Source organism: Corvus brachyrhynchos, unplaced genomic scaffold (genome assembly GCF_000691975.1).
Source record: "Corvus brachyrhynchos isolate BGI_N302 unplaced genomic scaffold, ASM69197v1 scaffold70, whole genome shotgun sequence".
NCBI classification, from domain to species: domain Eukaryota; kingdom Metazoa; phylum Chordata; class Aves; order Passeriformes; family Corvidae; genus Corvus; species Corvus brachyrhynchos.
The window spans coordinates 5,276,279-5,283,766 of record NW_008236217.1 but is presented as its reverse complement, the minus strand read 5'-3'; positions in this window follow the sequence as shown (position 1 = coordinate 5,283,766).

Genomic DNA, 7,488 nt, shown 5'->3' with positions numbered 1-7,488 from the left:
TTGCTGGTGCAATCCCCGGGGTGGCTTTCCCAGGGCGTGACGGACGGAGCGCGTTGGCTCTCCGAGCCTGCAGGCTGCCAGCCCGCCTCCTAAAGTAAATACCAGGAGCAGGTTCGCAGTCCTGAGTTCACATGTTGTACTGGAAAAACACAGCGGGTAATTTCTGCCTAATGAAATGGGTGTTTCTGATGGCCGAGAGAGGCTGGGGTTTTTCCATTAAAAAAAAAAAAATGTAATAGTCAAACCACACCCTCCCGCTGCCCCTTGTCGTGTTCCCTTTGGCTGGTTCGTGCTGCGCGTCTGGTTTGAAAGCGGCGAGGGGGGGTCGGGGGAAGGCTGGGGACGCAGGTTACAGCCCTGTTTTGTGTGTGACAGCGGGCTCCCTGCTTACAGGGTGGAGGCTGATCATGTGCGTGTTCCCGGGGAAAAGGAGGAAATTCACACTTGCTCTTGGCCTGGCCCTGGTTGTTTATTAACAGAAGCCTCTGAGAAATCACGTTGGCTTGGTCTTGGAGCTGGCTCCTGTTTCTGCACCCAGGTGCTGACTGCTAGCAGAGCCACGAAAAAGTGTTGAAAACCATTCTAAGATTAGGAACTACGACAGCTTCGGGTATTTTCAGTTCTGTTCATTGCAGACAGTTTCTTGAACACAAAGACGACGGTTTTCTGTGCTTATTTCCCACATCTTGCGAGATTTATCATAATTAGAGTTCCTTGCTTGCACTGCTTAGGTTTTAACAATGTCACTGTTGGCTGAGAGTCACTTTTTCAAAAAAGTGGGCTGAAACCAGTGTCAAGACGCCTTCATGATTGTGTTTGAGGACACGGCACAGTCTTTTGGAATTGCAGGTTGACTGCTAACTGCCTGTGGCTGAACTTTTTGTCTTATTAATGTGTTTGTCCGTTCCCAGTACATTCTAACTCCAGCCTCTCTTCTTTGTGTTTATGGCAGACTGTGCTTCTGTGGTTTTGTTAGTAAGTAGTTTAACAAATCATACTTTCTTTAGGTCACCCATGCATATTTATTATCATAGTTAACTAAAGTTTGCACAAAAACTACCAGTTCATTCTAGTTATTATTAAAAGCAAAAATATTTTTACTTGCATTCACTCCACACTTCTGCAGTTAAGCCTCTGAACCTGTATGGGAGCATACTCACCGCTGTCAGTGATGACATTTCAGTTGAACTACAGAGAGTAAAAAATGAAGTGCATGCTTAATATCCTTTAGCCTACTCGTTCTAAAAGTGTTTGATAAGACTGCAGGTGCGTTTACATCAAACTGGCAGCAGGTAACAATTTTATAGATAAAGTATATTTTCCTTCCAGATAATTACACTTATGAATGTTCACATTTATTTTCACTCTTACCTTGAGCTGACACAAATTTGGCAATATTTTCAACCCAGATGATGGTGTGATTCACATTTGTACTGTTTATCAGCTTAAATGAAAGCCCTTTTACTCGACTGGTTGGGAACTGACAACTGACAATCCTCTGTTGTTTCCCTGTTTTTCCAGGCTCAGCTTGACCATAAGGCACATCTTGCTTTTTGTAGGGACTGCAGCAAGTGTGGCATTTGTGAAGATGCAGTAACCTGGATATGACTTTTGGCTGTGTGTGCCTTAGCTAGGTCAAACTGAATAATTTTAAACTGTCCAGATGTGGTTGTTGGCATGCTCTGTTAACTTTGTAGCCCAGACTGCAGACTGTCATCCAGGAGCTGCTGGTTGTACGTATCAGTAGACCTGATGCCTTGTAGTGATTCTTCAGGCATTTCCTCAGTGAAAACAACCTGGTTTAAGTGACTTGTCTTGTAACTTTCCTATAAAAGAGAGAGGAGGGTTTTCCAGAGGGGGGTAATCACAACCTTAATAGTAGGGTTCAGGGAGATTTATGTTTTTGGTAAAGCAAAGGAAAAGTGAAATCTAGTGTAAATTGACTGGAGTTCTGACAGTATAGCTTAGGCAGGGACAGTGAAAGGAATTTGCACGTGACCAACTGATGTACATCGATATTAGTTTGAAAGGTCTAATTCTTTGGTGAGATAGAATTGTTCCAACTCCGTTACATCGTCTTCACTTTATTGCAGTCTGTAAAATGTGACTTTGTTTTGAAGGTTGGGCAGTATTTTGAAAGTAGTTCAAATGTGTGGGGTTTTTTTCAGAGAAGTGGTTCGTGATGAGAATCTTTGAATTCCTGTTAATATTTTGTTGAGTAGACTAGTCCTAAGGGATTAGAGATCTGCTTGTCTGCTTGCCTCTTGTGAGACCTAGGAACAAATTATTTGTTATGGTATGGAAGACTTTGAAAAGCAAAAGCCTTGGATAGGACATGTTTTTGAGTTCTCTTACCAACTTTTTCTTAACTTCTCTTTGACTCTAATAGTTAACTAAGTCATTCGGAGGTGCTTTGCCCCAGCAAAACAGAAATGAAAACTTTCTGTTGCATGCTCAAAGTTGAGTATTCCTCTCTCTGTATCTCGTGTAAGGAAGGCTGAAGACTTCTTGGGAGTGAGGGTTTCATATCTTCACTTGCTTCCATTGAAGTAATTTGTGGACTCATGCTTGAGAGCAAAGTGATAATTTAATATTTATTAGGTGTTCACCCATTCTAACCATTGTTGCTGTTCTGAGAAATCTGTTAATTTGCATTATTTTATTCTGAAATTTTAAAGTTCTTGTTATTCTATTCAAAAAGTAGCTGAGAGAAGCTCTGTGGCTTGAGAAGCTTAAAAATGAACAAAACAAAAACTCTGCATTTACTAGCAGCCGTTTAAATGATAATGTTTCAGGAGTGCTGCTAGGTGCAGACCTTGGCTAAAGATGTCTGTAATACTGGTCATCATTTAAACTCGATTAAGCTTTACTGTGTCTGCTTTAACTTATCAGGCAGCTACTCACTTCAAGTCTGAAAAAAATACTGCAGTTTTTGGGGAAAGGTGGGGTGAATCATGTTTTTGTTTGTAGATAAATTGTCAGGTTCAAAATGAAGCAGAATGTTAATGCTTTTCTTGAAGTGTTTCCCCTTGCCCTTGTTCCAAGTATTACCAAGCTTTGTGGATGCTTTTTCTTTTTTTTTTTTAATTTATTTTTTAAAAATCAAGAATAGAAACACAGTAAAAATACTTAGGCCTTTTGCAGTAGGACATAAAATGATGCTTTGATCTTGATTTAAGTCTTGGGTGCTTATAGCACCCAAAGTTTTCAAAAAGGAATATGTTTGAATGAATGATTTTGTAATAAGTGCATAGAGTTATTCGGAAACTTGTAGATAAGAAATGATTTGCATTTATACAGTTAAGCTTTTTTTAACTTCCTCCTTCAATAAAAGTGCTAACTGGAATTGATTATTATGTGAAATAACTGCACATGGATGTTCTGGGTGAGAGGAAGGAGTGAAGGGGTACTGTAGACTAGTGCATTTATCGCTGTTTGAATGCGTCTAAGATTTACTGCTTTAAGATGCCATGTCTGAACTAAGTGTTACAATTACTGTTGATGACAAAATAAGGTTTCATCTTTAATGTATGCTTTCATAGCGGTATATGAGAGGAAGAGAAGTGTTGTGTTTTTTCTAAACATGGTTTGTGGGCTAGGAATGTGAATTGCATTTAATTCTTTTGAGACAGACACTTTTTAGAACAAGTGGGATTTTTTTATAGCAATTTCCTGAGGGTTGGGGGATTGTTGTCAGAAACATTGATCTGTTGTAGTTTGTTTTCTGATGGAGAATGTTGTTCTAGACTAAAATACCTCTGTGTTAGCAGAAGTAGAAAGGTCTAATCAAAAAGCTGAGAAGTAACATGCTTTGCATCAAGAATAACTCCTCAGAGTTTGAGTTTTAAATGGCCATCGTTTAAAAAAAAGAAAGAATTTCAAAAGTCTGCATGGCTATTTGATTATTTTTTGTCTGAAAAAAATTATGTAGGCTTAGCAGCAAGGTATGAGAAATAACCCTTCAGAATGTGGATGGGGCTTTTCTTTGGTGTTACTTTTTTTTTTTTTTTTTAATATTGACTTCCCATGTGTTGTGCTATAGATGTTTGGTGTATTCATTATGTTTTAAGTTGTTTTCTTTGGTTTTAAATACACGTAAGCAATCTATTAACAGAAAATGTTGCACAGTACACTGGATGGCAGGATATTTTAGGGTTGATGAAATTTTTGTCTTTACTTTCTGGGTTCAGATCTGATTCTGGTTCATTAAGTGTCACAGGGAAGACTGGTATATGACATAAGCTTATAGCCTTTTCATGGTAGTTATGCAAGCTTGTTATTTAAATCTAGTTAAAGCAATAAGAAATGGGAATTTTTAGGTTTTAAGCCCCCTGCAGTTTATCTGCATGGTTGCTCACCCATAACCTTTTAAAAATCTGGCTCTGAGGCTTTTAGAAGACCTGTTTTTAAAATTAGTAACCTACTGTGTTATGGGTGATACTAGTAGTGGGAGTGCAAGTCCGGAGCTAGGGAAACACCATCTAAATGGTAGAAATGGTTGTGCCTTCTCCACTAGTTGGACTCTACCACTTTCAGTAGTTTTAGCAAGTGCAACTCTTCATACTGTATAGATCTCAAGAAGCTGGTAATATACCTGAAAATACTGTCCCTTTAAGTTTGCCAAACCTAGGGTTTGGAAAGTAAACTCTCTTTGCAACAAATGCTTAAACTAATATTTAATCAGTCTGGAAAGGTGATTAGAATCCTGAAGACTGATGCCTGTGCTTTTTAGTGAACAGAACATTTTTCAATAATTGCTACCACTAAGCAGGCACAGTTGAAGAGGAGATAAAAACACTGAGGCATTAGTTAGAGGTTCGGGATTACTAATTGCACTTTACTCAATCTGTTGAGCTCTAGTTCTGCATTGAAATGGTTGGAGAAAATAAGTCAGGCATGCAGGTCTGCTCATTTGCATCAAAAGGACTATTTGGAGACCAGTTTTCCTTTAACTGAGTCAAAGTGAATAGTCTTTACAAATGAAGTCTTAGTGCTCTCTAGATAGTGCTAATTATGAGTTTGAGTTAAGATACTGGCCACAGTCTACAGACAACCTAATGTAATGAAAATAATTCTAGGAAGAAGTTTTAGGCTGTGTTTTTAATATTCCTTATATAAATTGTATCTTAAGCTAGTGGCTAATGAGGTCCATACAATTCAGACATACTGGCCTTAAGAATTCCCTCCTGATGTGTGAATCTGTTCCCTGCCTAAAATGCCATTGACAAGCATTACTTTTCAGCTGAAAACCCCCCTAGTCCTCTGGACATGTAAGGGATTTGCTTTGATTGTGCAAGTGTGTTTTCTCTGTCAAAACTATTTTTCTTTCAGCAAGGTTAAACCAAATTGAATGGAACACACTTTTAGGACTTCTGCGGGAAACATAGCTTTATGATTAATGAAATTCTGCTTTTGTGTCTAAATGCTTTTGTGATCTAACAGGGGTAACAAAAACTAAAACTTTGCTGGAAAGAGATAAAAGTTGAAATGAACTGGTGTTTGTGGTAAGGCTGTAGATAATAAGAAACCACTCTTGAGTTTATCTTTGTGGTAGTATCTGTTGGAGTAGTTGCTTTGTTATAAATGAAGTGAAATAAATTAACTTCATTTATAACAAATAAATGAAGTGAAATGCTATGCAAAATTCAGAGTACGTATACAGAAAATAATTCTTGCTTTGACCAGTGGTTCTGATGAAGGTGGAATTGGAAATCGCAGTGTGAAGTAGTAAACTAAATGTTGTGGTAAACTTAAGAGAAGTCTAATTTAGCAGATAGTACAGATAAGTCATGGAGTGTTTGCTCTGTCTTCCAAAGTGAACTTCATGCTAATGGAACGCTCTTCTGAAGTGTTTTTGAGTAAAGCACTATTTAGATAATTCTTGATTTTTCAAGATTTTTGGCTAGGAAAAATATTTGCATTAGTGTAGATACTGAGTGATGCTCATTTCATCTGGTGAAAAGGCTAAAGCCTGTTAATTTCTGCTGTTAAGGTTGTTAGGTTGATAAACCAAAGAGGTAATTGATAGTTTTTTGGATGCATGCATGACTTGGCTCATAATTGTGGTTAAACTTTTTGGAGGGATTCCCCCTTCCCCTCAGGTCTTTCATTACGAGTAAAATTACTGCTTTTCTGTAACTGTCCCTGTCTGGAAGCTTGATAATCTAAGATGAAAACTTGAGTCAACAGAGGTAAAACTCTGTAGTAGTTCAGACCTAGCAGTAGCAGTCAGACTGTTCCTGGACTGTTTCGTGCCTCATGAGCTTCTGCATAATGAAGATGTATAAGGTTGTAACATAACTTTTTTTGGTGTAGGGATAATTTTCCATGTGATTGGTTCCCTTCAGTCATTGAATTGCAATTCTGCCTTTTGCTACTGTCTAGTTTGGTTCTCTAGTAAGACTAAAAAAATCTGTTTTGATATGAAGTCTTGCTTTTTTTTTTTTTCCAGCAATCACCTATTTTTCTCATACCTTGTTCTTCTATGTGACTTTAATGTTTTCTTGTGTTAGGTACACTTAACTTGGTAAAACCATTTTGTGTAATGCTTCAGGATAATGGCCATCTTCTGTTACAGGCATTGCCCTCAATATTATCAACTGATTGTTATTATTTATTACATTTAATTATGTTTTCTATGTCTGCTTTCTTCCCTTGTGTGCTCACCCATAAGTTAGACAGCTCCTCTTCAGATCATCTTCTAGCACAGATGCTCTTACCGGGGGAGCCATTCCTCTGATTCCATGTTCATCCTTGTCTCCTATGAAGATGTCCTCTGTCTAGATACTGCTTTCTTCATTTCTCTACACACTGTGTAGAACAGGGCTCTTTATTGCCCTGGTCTGTCCTGCAGAATTTTGTTGTAGATTACTCATTACTTTTGGGAAATTCTTTAGAGTTTGAATCCTGGAAGAACTGGAGAAAGTCCTAGGGCTAGGGTTGTCATCCAGAAGATCCGTGTGGGGTGTTAGTTTTAAGTGCAGATTTGCACTTAAATGCAAATTTTACTTGGTTGCATGTATTTGTAATCCATCTTTGAATTTCATCATATTAATAGAGGAGTCTGTTAGAGTTTATGATTGTACTGATGAAATTGTGCACACTCCTCTAAGTTGGTTCATGTTACCTCTTCCAGTGAAGAGCAGAAATTACATATCATCAATTTTGAAATGTTTAAGCTTTTATTAAATGGTGCTTGGTATATCTTAAGAATAATTATAAATTGATTTCTAATTTTACTTCTGTATTCCAAGAGTGTAAAATAGATTTGACATTAAAAAATAAGAGTGAGTTACTATGTGATTCTTTTCAAGGACATTAGAAAACCTGCTGGTTTGTTATGGAGCTGGAAATTGAGTATCTGTTTGGCTATGACTCCTAATACCAGGCCAACTCTTGGGTAAATATTTTGGAATGGATTTTATGCAGTACTGTACTAGTTGCTATAGAATGGTTGCAGGCTGAAACAATGGCTGCAGGGTGGGGTTT